This window comes from Dermacentor silvarum, chromosome 8 (genome assembly GCF_013339745.2).
Source record: "Dermacentor silvarum isolate Dsil-2018 chromosome 8, BIME_Dsil_1.4, whole genome shotgun sequence".
NCBI lineage: Eukaryota > Metazoa > Arthropoda > Arachnida > Ixodida > Ixodidae > Dermacentor > Dermacentor silvarum.
In genome coordinates this window covers 162,087,043-162,113,212 of record NC_051161.1, presented here as the reverse complement: position 1 = coordinate 162,113,212, position 26,170 = coordinate 162,087,043, and the positions used below count along the sequence as shown (strand labels likewise).

The following is a 26,170-nucleotide window of genomic DNA, read 5'->3' as shown; positions in this document are numbered from 1 at the left end:
CGTAATGCTGTCACCGTTTGCGGCCACGTACTACATACTTTTGTGCAGCGCCGACGCATCCCACAACGTTTCCGCCTGCGAAAATCATCTGAAGTTGAGCTCTAGCAGCTTTCGCTGCTGTCACCGTCGAGCGTCTCAAGCACTTCACTGAAGCAAGGCGAAGACGCTTTCCTGCCGCTGTCCCCCGCGCATCCGACGAGAAACAAGGCGGACTAGAATGCCACGACCTGTCACTAAATCGCTGCGAAGCTCGCTCGTATCACCGGCGTCAAAATCAGCGGTGCCAAAACACCGCCGGCTGAAGCAAAATAAAAAGAAATGAGGAGGATATGACGGTTTAAGCCACGTGACTTCCTCCGTACTCCGCTTTTCAGGCGAGAGCAGTCCGGACTGCTCTCAGCTGCTCTCGGCGCAGCGAAACTGCTCTTGTTCTACCATTGGATGGCGGCGCTCCCACTCCTGTTCGACCACTGAAACACGTCGCCTCTGGAACGAGCACTTTCAGCGTGCTTTTGAGTGCTCCTGTTCTCCCAATGGAATTCGCCAATAGAGGTGCTTCTGAGTCGCTTGCGATATATAGGGACTTTACCTTGCGAGGCCGACAGCCTAGAGCGGGCGATCTGACGCGCGTGATCGGCACGAGCGATGGCATCACGTGCATACTCGCTAGAGGCGCGGCAGCAGCCGGAAGTAGGGTGTCCATTGGTAACGTCGGTTCACGGCCAAAGAGCATATAAAAGGGCGAATAACCGGCGGTATCGTGACGAGATGAATTGTAGGCGAAGGTCACGTAAGGTGGCGCCAGGTACCAGTCACGGTGGTCAGATGAAACATACATTGAGAGCATGTCCGTGAGGGTGCGATTTAGGCGCTCGGTGAGGCCATTTGTTTGGGGATGGTAGGCAGTAGTCAACTTGTGTTGCGTTGAGGAGCGCAAAAGATCGTCGATTACTCGGGATAAAAATGCGCGGCCTCGATCTGTTAGCAATTGTCTAGGGGCGTCATGGAGTAGAACAATATCGTGGAGCAAAAAATCGGCAACGTCAGTAGCAGTGCTGGTGGGGAGCGCTCTAGTGATTGCGAACCTGGTCGCATAATCGATAGCAACGGCGACCCACTTGTTGCCGGATCTTGCCTCAGGAAAAGGACCCAGAAGGTCTAAACCAACACGGAAGAATGGTTCGGTTGGGATGGAGAGCGGTTGAAGTAGTCCAGCAGGGGATGAGGCAGGACGTTTCCGACGTTGGCATGTATCGCAGGAGGTCACGTAACGTCGAACATACCGGGAGAGACCGCGCCAGAAAAAGCAGTGCTGGACACGGTCGTACGTGCGGGATACGCCAAGGTGACCAGCAGTTGGTTCGTCGTGAAGCTCATGCAGGACCGCTGAACGCAGGCGTTTAGGCACAACGAGAAGCAGCTCAAGGCCATCGGACTGGACGTTACGACCGTAAAGTGTGCCATTCACGAGGACGAACAGGCGCAGTGAGGCATCGTTAGGTGCGGATTCCAGCCGGTCAATTAGCAATCGTAAAGAAGCATCACGAGTACGTTGTTCGTCACCAATCTGGAGCAACGGAGAAATGGACATAGCGCAGGGGCTAGGTTCGATCTCCGATCCATCTGGTTGGTCAACAGGGTAGCGGGACAAGCAGTCCGCGTCCAGATGGAGGCGGCCAGACTTGTAGGTAACTGAGTAAGAGTACTCTTGAAAGCGCAGCGCCCAGCGACCAAGTCGTCCAGTAGGGTCCTTCAGTGAGGAAAGCCAACAGAGAGCGTGATGATCTGTGACAACACGGAAAGGGCGGCCATACAAGTAAGGACGAAATTTCGAAACCGCCCAGAAAAGGGCAAGACATTCCCGTTCCGTAATCGAGTAATTGCGCTCAGATTTCGAAAGGAGACGACTGGCGTACGCAATTACACGATCAATATCTCGTTGGTTTTGGACTAAAACTGCACCGATCGATGCCATGACCACTAGTGTCTGTGCGCACTTCTGTGGGAGTAGATGGGTCCAAATGGGCAAGAATAGATGGAGTCGTTAGGGCGGCGATGAGCTCAGAGAAGGCGTCAGCTTGGATAGGACCCCAACAAAACGGGACGACTTGCTTGAGAAGGTCAGTGAGTGGACGTGCGAGCGCCGCAAAGATTTTCACGAAACGGCGAAAGTAGGAACACAGCCCCACGAAACTACGAACGTCATGGACAGACTGTGGAGCGGGAAAGTTCGTGACAGCGCGTACCTTCGCTGGGTCTGGTCGGACACCGGAAGCGTCAACGAGGTGGCCCAGCACAGTAATTTGACGAAGAGCGAAGTGGCACTTCGAGGAATATAGCTGGAGGCCAGCTCGACGAAAAATCGCTAGAATGGTCAAAGGCCGCTCAAGGTGTGTTGCGAAAGTGGGGGAGAAAATTATCGTCCAGGTAACATAACACGTCGACCATTGAAATCTTTGAAGCAGTGTGTCCATCATTCTCTCAAAGGTGGCTGGTGCGTTGCAGAGACCGAAAGGCATGACCTTGAATTGCTAAAGGCCGTCAGGGGTCACGAAGGTGGTCTTCTCGCGATCCAGGTCGTCGACAGCGATTTGCCAGTAGCCAGATCAAAGGCCAGGGATGAAAATAAGGTGGCACCATGGAGACAGTCGAGAACGTCGTCAATACGTGGAAGAGGGTACACGTCCTTCTTGGTGATTTTGTTGTGGTGCCGATAATCAATGCAGAAACGCCAGGAGCCGTCTTTCTTCTTTACTAACACGACGGGGGAGGCCCAAGGACTAGATGATGGTTCGATGATGTCCTTCGCAAGCATTTTAGCCACTTCTTTTTGAATCCCTTCGCGCTCTGATGCGGACACACGGTAAGGTCGACGGTGAATGGGCAAAGAGTCGCCAGTGTTGATTCGGTGGATCACAATCTTAGTATGGCCCAGGGGTCAATCACGAATGTGGAAAATGTCGCTGTATGAGGCCAAAACCCGGCAGAGAGCGTCGGTGTGGTCAGGCGAAAGGTCTTATCCAATCATGTTGCGAAAAATGCTGTCGTCAGAACTTGGTGACAGGGAAGCTTCAGCTTCTTCAGGAGCAGTTATGGCGACAACCTTGACGTCATGGTCTGTTATAGTTGTGAGGTGGGCAAGCGACATCTTGTGGGGCAACACTTGGGGGGTCAGACCAAAGTTTAGTAGTGGGAGGAACACACAGTTATCAGGTAATGTGGCGATGGTATGTGGTACAGTAACATTGCGCGTCAGGCGTACGTCAGTAATCGGAGTGACGATATAGTCGCCGTCAGGAATGGCAGGGGTCAATGACAAACACACACACGTGATGGCTCGAGGCGGTAGACGAACAAAAGCGGTGGGGCTTAAGCGGCGGACGGGCGTTTCACAGGCATCGGATACAAGAGGAAGATCGAGGCAGGGTGTTTCAGAAGAACAATTAATTAAGGCCGAGTGTGCCGAAAGAAAGTCAAGGCCAAGGATAAGGTCATGGGGGCAGTGAGCAAGGACGACAAAAATGACAACAGTGTGACGACCGGCAATGCTGACACGGGCGGTGCACAAGCCAATCACTTGAACAGCACCACCATCGGCAACACGTATTGTCTATGTCGTAGACGGCGTCATAATCTTCTGCAGGCGGCGGCGTAAATGGGTGATCATAATAGACAAGTGTGCGCCAGTGTCGATGAGGGCGGTGACAGGAACATTGTCTACTTTGACTTCTAGGAGGCTATGGGGAGGGGGGAGAGTCAGCAGAGGATTTGCAAGGGACGATGGCATTGTAGCTTCACCTCCATAAGCTGCACTATCTACTTTTCCGGATGAGAGCGTCCAGAGAAAGACGGCGAGGAAAAGCGGCGAGGCTGCGGAGAGCGAGATTGGCGGCGTTGCGGCGACGGGGAGCGGAAGAAGTGGCGAACAGGAGCAGTGGCGTCAGAGGGAAGAGGCTCGTGGGAGGACGACGAGTAGTAAGCAGGGGAACAAGCGGCTGAACGTCTAGAAGGAGTAGGGTGCATGGAGGTCTGGCGAGATGCGTAGGTCCAACGGCGACGGCAATAACGAGCAATGTGCCCGGCCTGATGACAGAAGAAGCAGATGGGCTGATCGTCGGGCGTTCTCCATTCCGCAGGATTGCGGAAGGAGACAGGAGTGGTGTAGGATCGGCGAGTGGGTCCAGAGAAATAAGGCCGAGCATCAGGACGAATCAGTGGGCACGCTGATGGAAGGCCGAGATTGACAAACTCCTGCCTGACTACAGCTTGAATGAGGGACACCAATGGCTGCGATGGGTCACTGGCGTGGGGTGTAAACACGGGTGGTTGAATAGGTGCAGGGCAGGCAGCTTCAATTTCGCGACGATCAATGCGTTTAACGTGGTCACAGGCGGCGGCTTGCGAACGGCATCACACGATGAAGTTGCAGCCGTATTGGGCAGCCGGGTGAACCTCTGGGTTATACGGCTGCTCTTGGCGTGTTCAAACCGCCGGCACTCTTTGATGATTATGTCGATGGTATCAACGTTGGTGTACACGAGCAGGTTAAAAGCATCGGCAGTGATACCTTTGAGCACATGAGAAACCCTCTCGGATTCAGGCATGTGCTCGTCAACCTGGCGGCAAAGAGCGATAACGTCCTGAATGTAAGAGACGTATGACTCGGAGGATGTCTGTGCACGAGTCGCAAGTTCATTCCGCGCACCAAGCTGCCGACCAGTGCTGTCACCGAAAAGGTCACGGATCTTCTCTTTGAAAGAGACCCACCTTGTAATGTCCGCCTCGTGCGTCTCTAACCACACCCGCGGTGGGCCATCGAGGTAAAAAAGCACGTTGGCGAGCATAAGGGTCGGGTCCCACCTGTATCTGGCGCTGATCCGTTCGTAAAGGTTGAGCCATTTGTCGACGTCAAGCCCAGCTTGGCCGGAAAAGACGCCAGGATCACGAGCACGAGGCAGAACGACGTAGGTGGTAGCCACGGGAGGGCCAGGGGGCGAAGACGATGTGCCTGCACCGACTGACATGGTTGGAAGCGTGATGAGGCGGCCGTTGCGGAGCTCCGTGATGGAAACAGGGAACTACCCAGCACTTCTCCACCACAAAGATGTTACGTAAAACGACTCAAGGCTGTATTTACACAACGTGGGAGACACAGTGGACAGCCACCAGCACCCGACAGACTATCTTCTTTGTTGTCTTCCCCAGGCAGAATGTCTCTCTCGTATCAATATAAAGCGAGAAGTTACAAGGCTTCAACCGGAGGGCCTACACATTACCATTCGAAGGTTTTACCACGTCTTTTCATTGGTAGTTATCGCAGAGAGTGTAACACCGTGTTAGAGCATCACACAGCCAAAAAGCAATACACCACGATCGAATGACTCTGGAAAGATACGAAAACCACACTTTATAATAATTGTTACGCGAAAGACCAGTCAATTAAACGAGAAACTATTTACAGATTATATTTACAGCTGCGGTTGCACCGCTGACCGGTTGGATTCACATCATGAGCCCAGTTCATTCTTCCTCCTCCTTGCTCGAGTGATGGCGCCCGCGCGCCTCGTTCGACAACCAAATACAACACGCGTGTAGCATAATCCCCCGGCGGCAGAACCGATGTCTCGGAGCGTCTAAAAGTCATGACTGGGAGGGTAATACTTCTTCAGTCGTGTAACATGCGCGATATCACTGGACTGGGAAGCAGATGGGGCGTCAGGGGCAATTTCGTAGGTGACGGGAGTCACGGCACGAAGCACTCGGTATGGGCCTGTGTAGCGAGACAGCAGTTTTTTGGACAGGCCGACCTGACGCGACGGAGACCACAGAAGCACCCACAGAAGCGTCGATGGATCCGGTCGTAGGTACGTGACACACCGAGGTGACCGGCAGTGGGAAGGTCGTGAAGTTTGTGGAGCACAGCCGAGCGAAGGTGTTTAGGTATCACAAGGAGTAATGCTGGGCCGTCCGGGTGAACGTTGTGGATGTCGAATAAGTGAGGGGACTGTCGCCAAGTGACGATTCCAGGCGGTCAATGATGATACGCAAGGACGGGTCACGGCGCTGCTCATTGGCGACATGTAGCAGTTGGAAAACAGAGAACACAGGCGTTGGTATCAGTATCAGACGTAGCGGTCGGGTCTTCGACTGGGTAGCGAGAGAGGCAGTCTGCGTCCTGGTGTTGGCGTCCTGACTTGTATTTCACTCTGTAGGTATATTCTTGTAGTTGAAGGACCCAACGACCGGGCCGGCCAGTAGGATCCTTGAGCGACGAAAGCCAACAGAGCGCATGATGGTCTGTGATTACTAAGAAAGGCTTGCCATATAAATATGGGCAGAACTTTGAAACTGCCCAGACGAGAGCACGGCATTCGCGCTCGGTAATCGAATAGTTGCGCTCTGCAGTTGTCAGGAGCCGGCTAGCGTAGACTATAACGCGGTCGTGTTCATGTTGGCGTTGCGCTAAGGCGGCTCCGATCCCATAACCAATAGCATCGGCCCGGTGGTGGTGGTAAAAAAATGTCACAGTTTCGCCCTAAGGGCGAAGCAATGAATGCGATAGCAACACAGCAATGTCATACGAAGTAAGGTGAGCGGCTTTGGTAGCAACAACACGCAGAACTGTTGTCGACGCCATCGGCGTTTTGCCCGCGTTAGCTCAAAATGCGTGCGGCGTTGGTGACTGTTGCTGGAGCCTCTGATATAAATAGGCACTTGGTGCCGCAGCTAAACGTCGCCTCCCTTCCCTCCCCCTCCCCCACGGCCTCTCGCGCGTCCGAAGAAGGCGCGTTTGCTCTACATATATGGTGATTGTAAAGGAGAAAAGAGACGCCTACTTCTGCAGCCCTTAAGCGAGCACGGCGCAGAACGCGCGTTTGTTCTCCGCCGTGCGTTCACTCCCCGTGAAAGACGCGCCCCTCGCGCCCTTTCACTCGCACATACAGCGTTCGGCGCGCGGCGACGATTTCATCTCCAAATGACGTCATACGGAACCTCACGGCGACGCCGACGGCGACGGCGACGCCGACGGCAGAAATCTGCTTTTGAGTGTCCATATAATTGCTATCGCAATAAAAAGTTGTCGCAGTTTCACCTGAAAGGCGAAGCATCAATTGCGATAGCAAATTTGTAGAGAGCTATACGGAGTAATGATATTAGCTTTATAAGCTGTATAAACTTGGACATGCAGCAGCACCGGCAACACGCAGAACTGTTGTCGACGCCGTCGGCGTTTAGCCCGCGTTCGCTCAAAATGCGTGCGGTGCACGTTGGTGACTGTTGCCGGAGCCTCTGATATAAATAGGCACTTGGTGCCGCAGCTAAACGTCGCCTCCCTTCCCTCCCCCTCCCCCCCCCTCCCCCACGGCCTCTCGCGCGTCGGAAGAAGGCGCGTTTGCTCTACATATATGGTGATTGTAAAGGAGGAAAGAGACGCCTACTTCTGCAGCCCTTAAGCGAGCACGGCGCAGAACGCGCGTTTGTTCTCCGCCGTGCGTTCACTCCCCGTGAAAGCGCGCGCCCATCGCGCCCTTTCACTCGCACATACAGCGTTCGGCGCGCGGCGACGATTTCATCTCCATTGACGTCATACGGAACCTCACGGCGACGGCGACGCCGACGGCAGAAATCTGCTTTTGAGTGTCCATATAATTGCTATCGCAATAAAAGAATTTATTCACTGTAAATATAGGTGTAGGCCCCCTTGTGGGGCCCTGCATACTGGGTGGGATCCCTAGTCCGGGACGCGCATTTACATTCGCACGCCCGTACAGCCGGTCGATTGCAGCGCGCCCGCGCGGCACCAAAGCAAACTGCACATCTAGGTGCTTTTCGGTCCTAGAGGTCCCGCGTACCTAGCTCCGTTGAGCGCCCTAGTGCCCCTAGTCCCCACGCCCAGCGAAAACATCGCAGACGCCGCCGCCCGCGGGAACGCCTCCGCTGGGTCAGGCTCGACAACTCGCCGCGAGCAGGAGGCGCGCACACTGCGGGAATCGATGTCTATCCTGCATTGTTTTAGATAAAACGAAGCGATACAAGGTGGAACAACGCGTTTGTACAAACCGAGTAGTTTCTGCGCAAACAGCAATTGATAAAACGACGATGGCATTTGCACGACGACGGCCACGCTGAGATCGTTTTGCAGTGCGGCCGTGCGAGCCGACTGTTGGGTTCTAACATAGGTACTGAACGAGCATTAACTAGAGAGACACGGGGTTTTGACGCGATTAGCGACAGTGTATACAACCGTACGGACTTACGTTTGTGTAGTCTGGTCAATGTTAAAACGACGATGGCATTTGTGCGCCGGCGAAGTGTTAAAACGTAATTAAATTTGGCCGATCATGAAGTTGGAGGAAAGTATGCATGCGATCGTGGCCTATTACGTTTGTGTCGTCTGGTCAATGTTAAAACGACGAGGGCATTTGTGCGCCGGCGAAGTGTTAAAACGTAATTAAATATGGCCGATCATGAAGTTGGAGGAAAGTATGCATGCGATCGTGGCCTAATGGCAGAGCATCAAGCTCGGAGTCATTCCTGAAGGAACTTTAACGTTTGTTCTCTGATTATGCCACAGTGCTAGAGCCTAATTTCTTGCCATTAGTAAACAGGCAAGAAGACAATACATGCTGCTCTGCTCCTGTCGCGACTGTTTAGTCAATTAGTTTTAGTAGTGCCGTGTTACGGTGTGGTAAGTGCGGTAACGTACCGCGATGACCGAATACGTTTGAGTTGCGTGTGTGCTCGATGCGTACGGTAACTTGATAATGATGACTGCGATTAACCTTCAGGCCTTGCGTATAAAAAATTTGGACTGTTTGTTTTAAATTGCACTGCTGCCGACACTTTACACCAGCAGATAAGTGGAATATAGTTAGTTACTGCAATAAAAACTCGGCGCCCCCTCTAAGTAAAATCTTCGTCACTAGATGGCGCCACCAACTCAAAGTGTGTTTTTTTTCCTGCCACGTTTTATGTTCTGTTTCTTTGGTTGATTTTCGGTTATTTGAATTTTTTTTCTCATTCGGCCTGAGTATATTACTCCCCTGTACGAAGGGTACGGCCACAAGTTCAGTTCAGCTCAAGGTTATGCTTCCGGTTAGAGGGACTGACATACTTGCTGCCACTTTGCCACGTTGCAGAAGGTGAATTAAATTTAACTCGTCTCTTGGTCCTACCATGGTGAAAAACGCACGCGAGACATGCACGGCATGGGCTCTGTGGCCGACGCCACTTGCTCGCTATGTTTAGGCTTGGTCCGGCGCGGCTCGCAAAACATGGTGCGCACGTTACCGTATGCGGTAACGTATGGTAAAACTAAAAGGGGAAAGAAATTGAGATCCAAGCTAAGTGACAAATTGTGGCCAGTCAGTTTTCAACACCGTTAACTCAATGCATCGTTCTGACGGACCACGGCGGCCGCCCGGCCTTTAGCGCGGCGCGCTCCGTGGAGCCATGCAGAAGCTGGGGAGGCGGCGGCGCTAGGGCGCAGGGACTCACAGAGCTAGGGGCGTTTGCGGAGACGCGTTGCCAGCAAGTACCTAGATCTGTAGTTCCCTTTAGCGCCGCGCGGGCGCGCTGCAATCGACCGGCTGCACGCGCGTGTGAATGTAAATGCGCGTCCGGGACCCCATTGAAGCCGCCAGCCTGGCTCTCTGGACCAAAGCATTTTGGGCCTGGAGGTCTGAGCAACCAAGCAGGGCTGCCTCCCAGTCCTCTCGGGTAGGGTTGGGGTTGGGTTACTTTGGCAGGCCCAGACTATGTGGAAGGTGTCTGCCACCTCCCCACAGTAGTGGCATGTGCCGGTGACTGTTGGGTCAAAATGTTTAAGGATTGCTGGGCAGAGCATCGTGTTCATGAAAAGCCGCAAAAGAATGCGTTCGCTGGCCTTCCCCAGGCCCTTGGTGGGCGCTGGGTACACGCGATGTTTCTCCTTATAATATTCTGAAATCTCCCTAAATCGAAGTAATAGTTCTTTCTCTAGGTCATTGGGGTAGTTAGGAGGTACCCGGGAAACGAGTGCTCGGGCAGCTGCATCAGCAGCCTCATTCCCTCTTACGCCCTGGTGACCTGGTGTCCATATATACTATATGTTTAAGGGAGGGATCTGTGTCCCTCATATAGGTTCGAGTATTTTCTCAGCAAGGGGGGTGACCCAGCCTACCTCATAATTTCTACATGCGCTTCGCGAGTCGGTTATGATGCGTTTAGATTGAGAGTCGGATACTACTAACGAAATGGCTACCTCCTCCGCCATTGTTGTTTCCGGTGCTGTAAAAGAGAGTCCGTCTATCTGCCTTTGTTCGTGGACCATCGCTGCCGTATATCACCCCCGTGGGTTTGGAGCGGCGATGTCCACGTAATCCCTATTGAAAAAAATGTGAACGAGAATGTACGAGAAATAGTGTATGCGATTATTGCTCCGTAGACTGTGCGAGAAACTCGTTCAGTCTGCGAGAACTCGTTGAGTCTACGAGAACCTCGTACAGTCTACGCAGCAATCATCGCGTACATTTCTCGCACACATGTGTACGAGATCGCGTTCTTGTCACTGAACGAGATTCTCGTAGATTATGAACGAGTTCGTTTCTACGAGCTGAGTGCGTACAAGATGACGAGCTTGTACGACCTGCGAGAGTATGCACCCTGAAAAAGATACGCACCTCATATTCATATTTAGTATAATAATGCAAATACAATTCTTGTAAATAGAAGTGTTCATGCATGAACACTTGTGCTGACCTTACTGCAGTGTTGTGTCGCTGTAATGGTTTGTTCAGAAATCTACAGTAAAGAGTTATGTTAACAGCTACAGTAAAAAGTTTGTACTTGTTAATAAACAAGTACACGTTACACAGGTTCTTCAGCACACCTATTCAAGCTTACATTAATAGTGAAGTCCTCCGATTTTAAGCAAGAGCACGTCATACATCTCACAAGCGTTGTTTATTGGACCTTATAATGGTACTTCAATACACCCAGTCTGTTGACAGAAGACCGCTGGAATGTGTTGCTTGAGTGAGAGCTTGCCGCGCACCTGAAAAAGTAAACAAAAGCCAACAGTTTTTTTTCACACATGCAATAAGATAACACATAGGCAAAAGCAGTTTAGCTGACATTCACACAGGTAAGAATGCTTTAGCATTCAGAACATGCGATACTGAACAAAATTTATTAAAAATAAGTGGTATCCTGCAATGCTTACGACTCCTAAGGAAACTTGCATTATAGTGTTGTAGAATAACCTGTTACATTAGCAGATCACTGAAACAAGTGTTATTACAGTAAAAAAAGACATTATTTGAGTAATAATAATTACTAGTACTGAAGCAACATAAGTAACATGCATAAAATCTACTTTTAGAGAGCAGCATCAACAGGTCGAGCTAATTAAACTACTTGGAAACTGCTATTCTGCCAGCAAAACTAAAACTCGTGGTGGCTTAGTGGCTTTGGCATTGCACTGCTAAGCCGAATGGCGCAGGATAAAATCCCATGCACAACGGCCACATTTTGATGGCAGCAAAGTGCAACAACACCCCCATAAGGTGCATTGGGCACATACCCCCGGTGTTCAAAGTTAATCCAGAGTTCCCCACTACAGTGTCCCCCATAATCATGTTGTGCAGAAGGACTTGGTGTTAGGCAAGTTGCTGTTTGCTGAACGACATAGCACAAAGGCACAAATACACAGAAGATACACAGACACACGTCACAGGCGCTACTAACAACTTTATTTGAAGCACAGCGAGATACAGTATATGTACTCCTCACAATGCGCAGGCGCACCAGCCACTTCGGGCAGAGCACAGAGGGCGATTATCAGGGCTAACACGATCATTTTGAAGATCTAAAGAAAGCAAGTTCCACATCATGAAAACAACATAGGTCAACTTTCACAAGCACTACTTTTTTTCTTTTATGTAAAATGCTTCCAATAGCTCACGTGCGGTTTTATCTTTAGTTTTGCCCAGGATCTTCCCATAATGAAATCTCGCACGACAAGGACAGGCTTTACAGCGTGCTGAAAGATGCGCATTTAAGTCTTTCGTCGTGTTGTTAGCGTGCTCCATGATTCGATCATTGATGCAGCGGCCAGTTTGTCCTACATAGGACTTTCCACAAGACAGTGGGATTTCATAAACCCCTCTGGTAGCACATCGCCAGTAAGGTGTGACGTGTTGTACTTGGCAGCCTACCTTAGATCTGCCCATTATGCGGGGACACAGTTGGGCCAGCATATTGGGAAAAGAGAACACTACAAAAGCGGGCACACTGGTGAATGAGGCCAGAGCTGGTGAGCCGAGTGGCCAAAGACCGCAAGTTGTACCGTATGTGCATAAGTTGAGCCACAATTTAAAGAAAGTGGCGAACAGGCATGCAGTGCCTGTATTGTTCTCTGTTCCCAATAGGCTGGCCCGAACGCGTCCCCGCATAATGGGCAGATCTAAGGTAAGCTGCCAAGTACAACATGTAACACCTTACGGGCAATGTGGTCCCGGTGTGGTTTATGAAATCCCACTGCCTTGTGGAAAGTCCTATGTAGGACAAACTGGCTGCTGCATCAATGATTGAATGAGGGAGCATGCTAAAAACATGACGACAGACTTGAATGCGCATCTATCAGCAAAAAAAAGCCTGCCCTTGTCGTGCGAGATTTTATGATGTGAAGATCCCAGGCAGAAGTAAAGATAAAATTGCATGTGAGCTACTCAAAGCGTTTTACATAAAAAAGTAGTGCTTGTGTAAGTCAGACCTCTGTTGTTTTGTACGACGCAGAACTTGCTTTCTTTAGATCTTCAAAATGATTGTGTTAGCACGGATAATCGCCCTCTGTTGTCTTCCCGAAGTGGCTAGTGCGCCTGTGCATTCGGAAGAGTATATATACAGTATCCTGTTGTATTTCGAATTAAGTTATTAGCAGTACCTGTGACATGTTTTCGTATATCATCTGTGTATTTATGCCTTTGCCCTACAATATGTCGTTCAGCAATCATATTGAGGTTTTGACAAATAAAACCCCAAAATTTTATTTAAAGCAAATAGTATTGCATAAGGCCAAATGCTTATATAGAATCATCTGACAGCAGCTACGTTTAACAAAATTTAATACCTTCTAAAACAAGAAACTATCAGATGGTTTGAGCAAAAATCTACTTATGCCAAAATTATTGCCATTAATTTTATATGGCCCATTCTGCCTTACTTTCTTTTTAACCAAAATTATATATGCAGTGCAGGTGCTCCCCACACCTACAGAAATTGTCACCGTTCCTTAAAGTGCATGGTTTTGTTTCAAATGACAGCACAAGTATGCTTTGAGATTGTTAGCCAATGAAATGATTGTCAAACTTCTTCAAATCACGGACTCCTGGACAGGATAACTAGTCACATTGGGCACCCTTTCATCAGTTTTTGTCCACAAAATCAAGCAAGTAAAGACATTACCCTGAGTCTGCAACTGTTAATGCGTTCTGTTTGGTAATGATAATTTTATGGTCATTGACCCAAGCCAAAAAAGCTCCCTTTCTGGAGCCGAGACAGGTTCCTGGATTACACCATGGAAGGTAAGCTCGTGGGCCCTTCTCCTGCTTCAGAAAGATATTACTGCTGGCACGTTACACGTGAAGTGCCAGTGTTGAAGTTGTCTTTTGCGCAGAATGGCAGTTTCAGGTTTAGTGGGCTTGTAGGAAGACAAGCTCAAGATAACTTCCTGGTTTGAACAGGCTGTTTTGGTTATAATACATCAAGCTTTCTTGTGACTGCCCGCACAGGTGGTCGGTTAGTCTCGCTGTGAAGTTGACATTCAGCTGTATGTCCCAGAAGACCCGAACAATGGTCTGCTCTAGTTCACACGCTCTTGATTTTCTGTCAGCACTCTTGAACTCTTGCTGCCAGTAATTTCTTCCCAGCTGGCCGAATTATCTCGAGGCCCCACGCTGACACTACCGATGCTTTCAAGTGTAGACTTTTCAGGATAAGGTTCTTTGCAGGAAAGGTGGCACTTACAGATTTCTATTCTGAACGCGAGTGAGACGAACCAGTAAGTCTTGGTAACAATGCTTTGTACATAAGTTCTGTAGAAGGTATTATCAAGGGTTCAACGAAAATTCATTTAGCCAGGTAACGACTATGAAGTTGTGGTGAATGACCAAGTGCTCATCATCGTGTTAGTGACGATACAATTTTTCGTAAAACGTTTAACTCCAACAGACTACACACAAGATGTAACCAAGACTTGCCGGTTCATTTCATTTAGGTCTTGAATAGCCACCTGTAAGTGCCACCTTTTTTGAAACCACACTTGCAAAGCCAGGAGTCTTATCCTGAAAAGTCTTCAATTGAAGACATCAGTAGTGTCAGTGTGGGGCCTCAAGATAATTCAGCAAGCCGAGAAGAAATTGCCAAGAGTACAAGTAAAAGTATGGCAACAGAAAATGAAGGGCTTGGAAGCCGATGTATTCTTCGCAAAGTGTCAACTACAGGGTCATTGTTCACGAGTTCCCAGATGCATAACTCCATGCCAACTTCATGCCGACGCTAAGGAAACACCAGGGCAGGCAGTTGCAAGAAAAGAAATTTAGTGCTCTAAGAAAAATGCGGCCACTCAAACCATGAAAGTAATGTTTAACTTGTCTTCTTACAACTACACTGAACCTAAACATGCTGTTTTGGGCAAGGGAACAAACATCAACACTGGTGGCTTGCCTGACTCTATGAGAGTCATCTGCGCCGTGAATGGTGCCGTCAGTGCACTTCCTTCCGAAGATGAGGCCCGCACCTGCACTGTCAGTGTGCTGTACAAATTGCAGAAGCACATCCCACAAGCTTGTCTGCCTAGCAAAGAAGCTGTGTGGGGCTCCAAAACCCATAGAACCAACGAACACAAACCCAAACCTCGTCCTTTCAACTCTTGCTTTATATTGCTGTACAAGCAGTAAAATTGGATGGTGTTAGTAGTGTTCTGTCCTGTCACCTCCTTGCCGTTCCTATGAATTTTGTGCTAAATAAGGCTTTTTCTTAGTGAAAGAGTGCTAGTTTAAGCCATAAACCAGCTCTATGGCAGTTTGCAATTAAGGAATGTAAACATTTGCTGAAAATAGGTCCACGAAGAATATTTCAAAAAGAGCACTTTAAAAAAACACACACGCGTATCTATCACCAAGGCCAACCCTTGTGTCTTCTATCTTAACATATTTCTCAAAACTCAAGCTCAAAACAGATATCCAGGTGCAAGCTCTCCATATCATATTACCTTGTCAATGATGAAGCAAAGCACACTGGTGCCTGGATGTTGTGGGACCAACTCAGGCGTGGAGATCAGCACTGATCAGCAACACAGCACAGTCTGCTTACACTTTCTCTGCAGGCCCAGCCATACCTGCATTAATACAAGTGGGCTTAGTGTCACGTGAGTATAATATAAAAAGTGACACCATGAACAAATCAATCCTTGTTCGGTATACATATGAAAAAATGTAGATATTCTCCATATAGCAAGCTTCACTTTGAGTAACAAATCCTGCACTATAAGAAAAATATGATGCATGAGCCATCTATGCAAGAAAATTAATTGAAGATCCCTTTTTTTGCCTCCCTGCTCCTCCTTGTGTATAGGTGGCAGTCAGGTTAAGTAAAGTAGGCCAGACAGCCACATATTGTAAGCAAAGGTGGTCACTTGGTGGGCCAATTATGATACCATAGCACGACATGCATTCTGCAGGCACTGCAATGTTAAAGCACCCATAAGCCTAGCAGCATTACCCAATAGGGCTAACCAATAAGTGTCCCCAGCAGCATAACTCAGCATGTCTACCAGGAGGCTTTCATTACACTTTGACAACTATCCTCCTACGGCTTGAGCCCAATTTCTGTCAACAGAAGACAAGCTTTAAGCATCTGCACAAGGGCACTTTAAACAGTACCACAATAGCTTCCTACCTAATCCCACCTTTAAAATGACATTGGTAAGTTCAGTACCATGTGTAGAACCAATCAAATTGTTCTGCAATCAAGTAAGCATCCCCTTTTCATACACGCAAATATCAGCAACACTACTACTGCCATATGGGCATTTTGTAGACAAAAACACCAAGCGCAAGAGCTGAAGCTTGGGCAAGTTGGTAACAGTTCATTTTGATGGTGTTCATGGCACACACATGCCAAAAGAATAAGCGACAGGCAGACAGTGAAAAAGAACTGTCCTCTTTCACACTCTGTGTGTCCCTTAGTGCCTTGGAATGCGTGAGCTGTGAATGCCACCATCTGCCTGTCCCTTATCTCCTTAGAAAGTGTGCACTGTGAATAGCATGGAAAGGAACATAAGAGACCAGATAATGCTACAATAGATAAAAGAAAACATGCTCTCTGATGCAACACGTCTTTAAGCAACTTAATTTTCAACCAACATCCTAAGCCTGCCGCGCTTAAAAAACTCACTGAAGTTGCTGTGTAAGACAACAGCTTGCTTTTACAAAAAATAGAGAAACTTATTCTATTATTTTTGCAAACTGGTGCTTCAGTACTGTGAAAAGGTGGTATTATTGAAAACCAGTTTAATTTTTGTGTAATAAAAAAGCCTACAGTCAGCTACAGAGATCAGGCTTGATATAAATCTGCCAGAGAACACGGTAAATCAATATTTCCATGACTGTTGAGGTAAAAAGAATTGTTGACAAATTCCCAACACACTATGCATGTTTTGGAGAAGACAGTGCTTTTCTACTGCAAGCATTTAACAGAGCCCCAGTGAATACAGTATGATATAACTTATTGCAGGACATTTCAAACAGATCCTCTTTATGGCTTCTTAGGGACTTGGGTAATGAGGAGTAAGTGCAGTGACATCTCTGAGCACCTCAAAGACAATACTGGTGATTACATGGCAACACAACTGCTGACATGCCAGATAACTTTCGGGCAGTGTTGTCTCATGCCACATCAATCACACAAAACTTTAAAGGGACGCTTAAGGGAAAAATAATTATTTGAGAGGCATTATTGAATTACTCTTCCGCAAACCCAGAAAAACTGCAGTTATCCAAAAGTAGAGGCTTGATAAGCTAGAAAATACACAAGAACGATATACAGGTGGTGAAACCACAATAAAGTTCCCACACCTGCTGGCTGTCTGCTAAGGCCTAGTTAATTTGTTTTTGGCAAAAATTGACTATATTGCATTCTAAAAGAGGCAAGAACTGAACTTAGCAATTTTGGAGTAAGTGTACTGAACCGCAACAGCCAAAATATACGAAAATACTCTGGAATGCATGATGTCCTCCAACGTACGATGTTTCGCCACAAAATTTGGCAGGAAATGCCACTTTAACCTTCATTTTCTTTTTGCAATAAATAACATCTCATCACAAAACTAACACAAAAAGAAAGAATACATGATGCGTCTAAACTGTCTCCAAACAAAAAAATGTGTCCGGAGTCATTTTGTACACATTCAAACCACTTTGGCCTTGCTTAAAGTGCCTTTGTATGTCATGCAACATGAAACTGAAAAACAGGATTCACTGTAAAGGGAGAAATGAATGGGGCTCGCCTAGCGTGACGTATCTGCACAAGCTTACGAGAAAAGTGACTCCATGGTCTAAATGAAAAAATAAAATCACACTTTGGGCGGGTCTCACGTTACAGTACTACTCAAAATCTTGACAAGTGCTTATTCAGTCTGTACTTATCCCAAAAGCTTGGTAATGACATACGCCCCTTTTGCACTAATGGTGTCTGCGCCAAAGGGACTAAGGCTAAATGTTTGGTAGCCACACACATTTTAACAGTGAAATTCAAGTGCATTATGACTTTTGTCTGCCACTTTTAATAACATGTAACGGTCAATATAGCACATTATGATCTAATTATTGTAGGTCAGCATGGCCTGAGCACGGCGTGCCTAAACACTTTTGTTAGGTGAGAAAGTATTGTTTCTGGTACTCTTTCGGGAAGCAGCCTATGCCTTATTCAGAGCAAAAACCTTGTTTCCCTGAGAATGTCAGACAATCGCATATTTCAAATTGACCATTTGAAATGCACACAAAGTACAGCATGGTTTTGAGGGTCCCACTAACTATTGAAACGCACATCATCCAAGTTCAGCAGTCAACATCATAACTAAGCTTGTAGAAGTGCATATTAGCAAGTTGACAGAATAATAAGAAGGTGAGAGAGATGGTCCCAACTATAAGAAAAGCCAATAGCAGAGTTCAAGCTCTCTCCCATGGCAAATGCGGAAGGGCAAAGCATACCCAGCTTTCGGTTACACTCTCACCTGCGACCACTGCACCAGGCTGACTGACATGCGTAACAAGCAGTTTGTGATACCACATTATCAAACCTGCAATTTATGGGACATCAGAGATCAGCTTCAAGCTTGATGCTATGCTGCTCTAGGGATGTATTATGAACTGACTACATTTAAATGTTATGCTTCATGGTTTGTTGCAAGCTTCAGGAATTTACTTATTCATTTATAAACATACCTCATAGGCTCCAGCTGGAGTACTGCATAAGGTGGTAGGTAGAACATTGTGAGCCAAATAAAGAACATACAATAAAACAAGTAAAAAAAAGAAATACTCTTTCACACTGTGGTTTCTTATCTGGCAGCTAGCTTATCAAAGTGAACAGAAACGTGTTCATGCTGGTAGTGCTTTAGAAGAATAAATAATAAGAGGTTAAACAGAAAATTTAAACACTTTCAAGCCACCTTTCGTGGTTTTTTCTTTCAACGTCCCTTTAGGAATGGGAATCAATGAACAGCCGCCCTCCCCCCCCCCAAAAAAAAAAAGAAAGAGAAAAAAAAGTGTAATACATGATTTTTGACAACTTAGAGAAATAAATCTAGGAACACAGAATCTGTGCAGGCATGTATGTAAGGAATTAAGTGCAGTAATATATGCAATAACTTGCAATGCCCTTCTGCTTTCGTCGGGCAACTCATAACAAGACATAAAAGGATATGTGTGCCTCAAAACACAGTTCCTAAAAAAAATACGTCACTATACAGTCAGTAAGTAGCATATCATGCATATCTACTCAAGCCCCCAATTGACTCAGAGGAGTAGGTATATTGATTAAACTGAAGGTAGGCGATATTTTAAAATATACAGTTCAAGTAGTACTCGAATATTATGTCGAAACTGAAAGTTATGAATATGGCATCTAAAGCAAAAGTGTTGTACGTTATGCCAAACCTGCCAGCCTGTGAACTTTATATTTTGCAAAAATCCTAGACACAATGCTGTGTTGGAAAGTCAGCATGTATTTTAAAGTTTTCTCTCAGCGCCTACATTGTTCAATAGAGACACATTATTAACCATTAACTTGGAACAGCAGAAACTGACAACATTGTTTTTAGACCAGTGTGCTTTTTTCAGTGCTTTTGCTGTTGCCGATTTAGCCGGCTTTACGAACTTATCTCAATAAGCTCGTCTAATACGGGTGTCATACAGTGCACTTTTCATTGCGATCAAGCCCAATCCGGATCGAATTTCTCACTTGTGATTGGCTCTTTTGTGCAAGCTGCGCGAGGAAGCCAATTGGAGTAGCTAATTTTGATCTGAATCGGGCTTGGTAGGAAGTGCCCCTCTGGTATACTCGTTAGGGATTTTGCATTGCTAATAAAGCAGCACAAGTGCCATCACAATTTATTGTTTTAGATGCAATTTTGCAATCTCATACCACCCCATTTTTTAAGATTCTTACAACATATTCCCAATAGAATTTCATTCTCATAACTCAATGCAACAATAGTAAAATTGTAAAACGAGTTCAAATTCGTAAATCTCGCCAAAAGATTCAGGACCGATTGCACGTACGAATTATACCAACAGAACCTAGAACTCATAAGTGGCAGTGACTGTTTTGTACACACCTTGTCAAAGCAAGCAGATCAGATTCCTTGTCGGGCTGCTCAGACTGCATTTTGCCACAGGCTCCCATGTGGTGCAGAGATGCCTCCGTCTCACGAAATCGTGACATCCCTAAACAATAAGAAATGTTCAGTTTATTGCAATCACTGCTGAAACTGCAAACTTGTGATTTAACAACACCGCGTTAAATTGTGAAAAGACCTCAGCCAGCTAGCTACATGGTTGTGCAAATATCTCATTCTGACATCACGGGCAGTTATTTAACCTGTCAAATGCACGAAGACATACAGAACACTCAACACAAGAAACACAGGTTGTCTTGACAATATATAAGCAGAAAATTTGCATACAAGCTAAAATGTGCTCATGAGTCAGACAGAGCAATCCGGTGCCGTCTCGCGCAGATGTTAGCTGTGAAGACAACACGTCAACGTACTTCTAGAAATATATATACCATTTCTTGCTGAGAAATTACGTACAGAAGCAGTGACATTCGCGGCATCAATTTTTGTGCCCGTTCAGACTAAACGATACTCGGCGCTAGTGTATTTCATAACAGACAGCAAAGAAACAATATATGAAGCTCTTGGCAACATCCTATACATGTTTGACGGTAAATTTCATAAAACGTTTTGCTAAACGTGTACTACGGCATTAATAACAAACATTAGGAAATCACTTTTATAATTTTTGTCGCTGTACTAATCATCTTGTGCTCCGCCTAACAAGGCACACTACACGAACTATAAAAATGCGCCAAGCGCCGGACTTACCTTTCGAGACATACTCGGCAAACTCTCCTTCCTGTCAGGTCCGGCGGCATCGACTGCACGAACTGTCCTTCCGGCATAAACACTGTTAAATTGCGGATGAACGTAATAGTACAATTTCCAACACATTCTTCCGTGCACTGTGAACCGCTGCGAGATCGGCGAGAGTACCAGAGGCTGCTAATGAGCCGGGAACAAAGAGCACGAATGGACCGAACTACGATGACCAACAACGCCACACCGCACGAAAGATACAGCTAGCTAGCAGCGTTGCACAGGCCCAGGGGCTTAGCGATCGCTGATGCGCACAAAAAAGAGCACATTTTCTCTCGGCAAAGCGTAAATATGATTAAACTACCACATCGACCGTCCGCAAGGAAAATATTCATGCAGCGCCAGTGATGTTCCGTACTGCGCCTAAAAATTCCCTTTCCAAGAGATGAAAATTCCCTATTTCGGACATTTTTCCCTGCATATGTTTAAGATAATCCCCGGATTTTTCCCTGCACCAACGAATTACACTTATATACATATGTGTGTGTGTGTGTGACGTGATTACGGCTCTTGCAATTCTGTCAGGCGCCCGCGCTCCTGCAAAACACAAAAGCATGGCCTTCGAGATTGGCTTCTAATACTCCGTGGGACTTGCAGGGCCGGACGGCGCGTCACGCGACCTCACATCAGCGATTCGCACGAAACAAATCGCCCATGCAGCGTGCAATTGATCGATCTTATTGCTGCCAGGTGTTTCGCGGTTTTAGCATACTTCAGAAGATCGCTCTTACCGCACTTGATTGTCACGCCGCAGGCTTTGCACTTCGCCTCGGTAGTCGTGTGCTCTACAAGCCATCCTTTAAATTCCGGCAGGCTGAGCCACTCCGAGCGAAACACCTTCACAAACTTTTTCTCGTTTCCTTTGCCTGTTTAGGATTTGATGCTCCGGAGCCGTCATCCATGCTGTCATCGGAACCCATAGTTTATGACAAAACAACTGACGCAAGCCAAACGTTCAAATAAACACCCGATTGCCGCTCCTCTGCTCCTGTTTTGATTATTCTTTGGATTTGATGCTTGTGGCCTGTTGCCCATTCACAACGAAACAATAAGGTCTTCCACTACGATGTCACGTAGCAATCTCGGAGCTCATGTGCTGTGAATACGTTGTGGAAATGTGGGTTCCGAATCAAACACGCAAAGTAAACAAGAAATCGCTTTATATAAGTAACAATAACGAATCTCAAAGGCTATGCTTTTGCCTGCTGCATGCGCCGGAAACAATTGCAGAATCCGAAAGCGCATCGTGTCACTATGTTTTGGACATTACAGAGGAATTTCACCATTCCGGAAATTCCCTGCAATATTGCGAAGATTCCCTTTTTCCCTTTTGTCCAAAATGACGGCTGAAAATTCCCTGAAAAAGGGAAAATTCCCTGCACGGAACATCACTGTGCAGCGCTCACACACCAACAGCCCAACGTTTCTAGACAGGTAAAATTTTGACAGCCGAACACGGGAAAATGATGTCATTTCGTCAAGATAGAGGCACCGGAAGCTTTGCAAGAGCCGGATAAACGTCATGGCGGCCATATTGTTTACATCGTCGTCTACCGTTTTGTCGTCTCAGGCAACGTTGGTCTCTGGCTCCTCGGCACCACTGTATCGGCACGGTGCTCCATGGTAATCGTGATCGCGTAGATGGTGGCGGCTGGTATTCACATGTTATGCGAGTGATGCGGCGTGTTTCAACAACGTTTCTTTCAACATGGAGGACAGCAACCTGCGGAGCAGCCGTATCAACCGGTCAGGGCCGTTAAATCGCAGCATATCGTGGTTTGGTTTGTGAATGTTTGTGAATTCAACAAGGTGTCCGTGTTTTAATGCGGCGTTATCGACGATGCATTTGGTGTCGAGTGGCGTCGTCGACGCACTTTGTTCTGGCTTGTGTGCCGTTTTGCGGATGTGTATAGTTCATGAAGAGTGCCGTCTGTGCATCGGACGCTGCTGCCACACCGGCTCGATTTGCCAACGCGCGAGAACGTCCGCACTGTCTGTCGCGAGTGCTTTCGGACCAACGCTTTATAGGAGGCGTTGTTTCGGACACTGCTTGTGTTCTGTGTGTGTGTGTGTGTGTGTGTGTGTGTGCGCGCGTGCGTGTGCGTGCGTGCGTGCGCGCGTCTGATATGCGTCGTTATTGTGTCAGCGATTTGCAAAAGTGTTTTTTAATTTGTTTCCGGCGTGCGCGAACGCCAGGATATGCTGCATGTTCGTCATTTAACGACCCTGCTTGAATGTAGGGACATTGACATTTTGGTCGTTTCGAGGTCAGCTTTTAACGAATCGCAAAGCGTTGCCTTGCTCTGAACCATCACTGCACGAACTACTTAGTTATTTCTCCGTTAATTTCAAATTCAGTTTTGTGTAGTATATACACAGATAATGCTCTGTTGCCATGCTAAACTCGTATTGCCGCTGTTGAGCGGCAAATACGAGGTTTTTTACTACGTCAAGCTCTCTCGGCATACAGTGCACAAGTTGTTAAAAACTTAGTGCAAATAATTTTTCAAGCAGCAATTGGGCAAAATGTGCTGATCGTATGACAGCATTAGTGATTGATGGTTATGTAATTTCGTCAAAGTGTGATAGATTTTGGCTACTATTTTGGCTATTATTCACCAATTTATTTACACTGAGTTTGTGGTTCTTTTTATTTTGACATGTGGGCATGCATGGCCAGTTTATGCCTGCCTGCTACAGTTTGGCATAAACAGGCACTAACAACCTCTTAAAATATGGGCAATAAAAAGTGACTAGCAGATTTGATAGTCTTGTGGGGGCTGTGACATAATTACTAACGCGAACAAGACTAACGGAAAAAAGGTGGGATAGGAGAGAGTGCTCTGTCCTGTCCCACCTTTTTTTTCCGTTGTTCGCACTAGTCACAGCAACTGCATCAACACCAACTAACCCAACTTTCTTCGTGAATTACTCGTCTTGTGGGGGGGCGCACTTAGCTGTTTGGAAAATGTGCAGCTTGAAATTTCTGCATTGCTACCTCTGACTGACAGCTCTGACGCAAGCAATATGATTAGGCTGTGACAAAGCGCGTGCATCTTATGTTACTGATCAAACTGCATGCAATAAAATCATTGCCAACTCGTTCGTGTTGGATGTGTTTTCAGTGAGCTATAATCGCATTGCCAGCTTCTTTTATTCTGCATAAAAACAAACCTATAGCATTTTTTTCCGAAACTGTGAAGGTACTCAACCCTATATTGCATTAAAAGCTTCGGGTGATCCACTCTGAACAAGGGACGTACTCTCAGACAACAGCTTTTGGCTATATCACTGTCAGTGCGCAGCAAGATCTTTGGTTGGTTGTCAGTGCGCAGCTTATTGGCTGGTTGAGCAATGCGTCACACGTCACACAATGCATCACACGTCACACGTATTGCCGTAAGTGATTATCCGAGAATATGTCCCCAAGTGAAAATCATTGCATCATTAGGACTGACATGAGCTTTGATGGAGATGTGTGTGTCCATTATATGGAATTGCAGAAATTCAACACTGGAGCTCTTATTCATTCTGCAGTTTATGCTGCTATATGTGGCACAATGGTTCGACGTCGTCATACAGCACATTGATTATGTCCTTGCATGTGCTACAAACGATTCATCATAAAATCTTGCTGTCATTCACGAGCTTTTGTATACACTACAACTTAGGTGCATGCACTTTGTATGCAATTAGTAGTCATCGGCCAAGATCTCGTTGCTCATATGACTACAGTGCGTACACATCACACGCTATCTCGCACACCTCGTACAGAATCTCGTTAGGTTGGCGCAGCACATCGCACACATCTCGCACATGCGTACATCTCGCACATGCATTCGCGTAGCACCTCGCATAGATCTCGCACACTTCGTGAAGTGTACGCAGCTCATGCGTACAGATCTCGCACATTTTCTACGATATCTCGTTGAATGTGCGTAGCACATCGCACACTTCTCGTCAAATCTGTGCGATATGCATACATCTCGCACATTTCTCGCACAATTCGCGTACAAATTTTTCAATAGGGATAGACTCCATGTTTCTTGCTATAGTCGCTTTCTAAGGCTTGTGACCTAGCTTGTCAGCGTCCATTATGGTCCTCTTTGCCCATTTTCGTGGGAAGTTGGTGAACTATGGTGGCGCGTCGCCATATAGTTCAGGTACCATTACCCGCTCCTGTATGTGTACGTCGTATTGGATGTATAGTTGGGCCAAAAGATTTCGCCCGTATCGTGTTTGTGCTAATCTTGTGTATTGGTTTGTAAGATGAGCCTCCTTGAGCTCCGTGTAGGTGTTTACCACTCCTAAGGCGAGGAGGCGCTCGTTGGATGTGGAAACCGGGAGGTCAAGAGCTCGCTTGATCATTTTGCGCATGATGACCTCTATTACAGCGTAAGCTCATTCAATAGCCGTTTCGGGTCGTGATGATGCCGCCGCCAGCGGCCGCGTAACCGCTATTGCCGGAAACGCGAAAAAAGTACCCGATTCTCGCCGGGATCGACGCGCGCCGGCTGCGTGGGAGCCGGATACTCTACCACTGAACCACGCAAGCGCTTGCTATCGGGCCGCGGAAAATACCCGAGGCAAACGCAGGGTGAGACGACTGGAGCCTCTGCCAGTATGGTGGCGCCATCTAGGTAAGATACCAGCAAACACAGCGTCCGCAGGCGCAGACGACGATATGCGATTCCGACGAGGCGCGCAATCAACGCGCTCCCGAGCTGCCGAGCCTCCTCCAATATGTTGGCGCCATCTAGTTAAGGTGCCTGCAAACACAAAGCGCCCGACATGGAAGTTGTAGCGACATGGCTTGGTCGGGCTCAGTAGACTGCTGTGGAGAGAGCATTACAAGCCGTAGTTCGCCATCGACGCCGGGCGGACAGTTCAGATCGTTCTCGCCAAAAAGAGGTGAACAGACTGCAGCGAAGTCCCTGTTGTGCGTGGCGCCCAAATTGTAGCTACTCTTGAGCTGTGCCTGAGCTACCTTGAGCCGTGACTGTGCTGCGTGTGCCGCGCAGGCCTGTGACTTTTTTTCTCCTCCTCGTGCTTGTTCAAATGGAGGTAGGGTACCGAGTAGAGAATACTACTGGTGACAAAAGCATGTGCTTGCCGCATAGCATCCTTTGCTTGTGAGCCCTCCTCGCTTATTGGATGCCCTGCGGACCATCCGGCCCACCTGATCTCCAATCTTGCGTAATTTGTCTAATGTTGTATCCACTCTCAGTTGATCGTGGATGAAAGGCCAAGTATTCTTATCTCTCTTGCCTCAGGGCAAGAGAGATAGTTATGTTCGCGGTGTCTTTAGGAGATGCCCTGATATAGACAACTTTCCGATTTGGTCGGTGTACATTGAAGACCACAGTGGCCCACATGAGATTCTACCATGTGGGCCATTGTTTGCAGGCTTTCTTCACTGTATCCTAGGTTGCCCTGAGTAGCCCACAGAGTGATGCAGTCGGCATACTA

The 26,170-nt window shown here is 47.4% G+C and overlaps 1 long non-coding RNA gene across 1 annotated transcript; it reads right to left on the bottom strand.

Moving 5' to 3' along the window:
• Positions 1 to 10,852: 10,852 nt before the first annotated feature.
• Positions 10,853 to 20,493, bottom strand: LOC125947464 (uncharacterized). The gene is made up of 3 exons (XR_007468313.1): positions 19,880 to 20,493; positions 15,254 to 15,379; positions 10,853 to 11,035 (listed from the first exon to the last, which is right to left on the bottom strand). It is a non-coding gene; the product is annotated as an uncharacterized LOC125947464 (long non-coding RNA).
• Between the last annotated feature and the right edge of the window lie 5,677 nt (positions 20,494 to 26,170).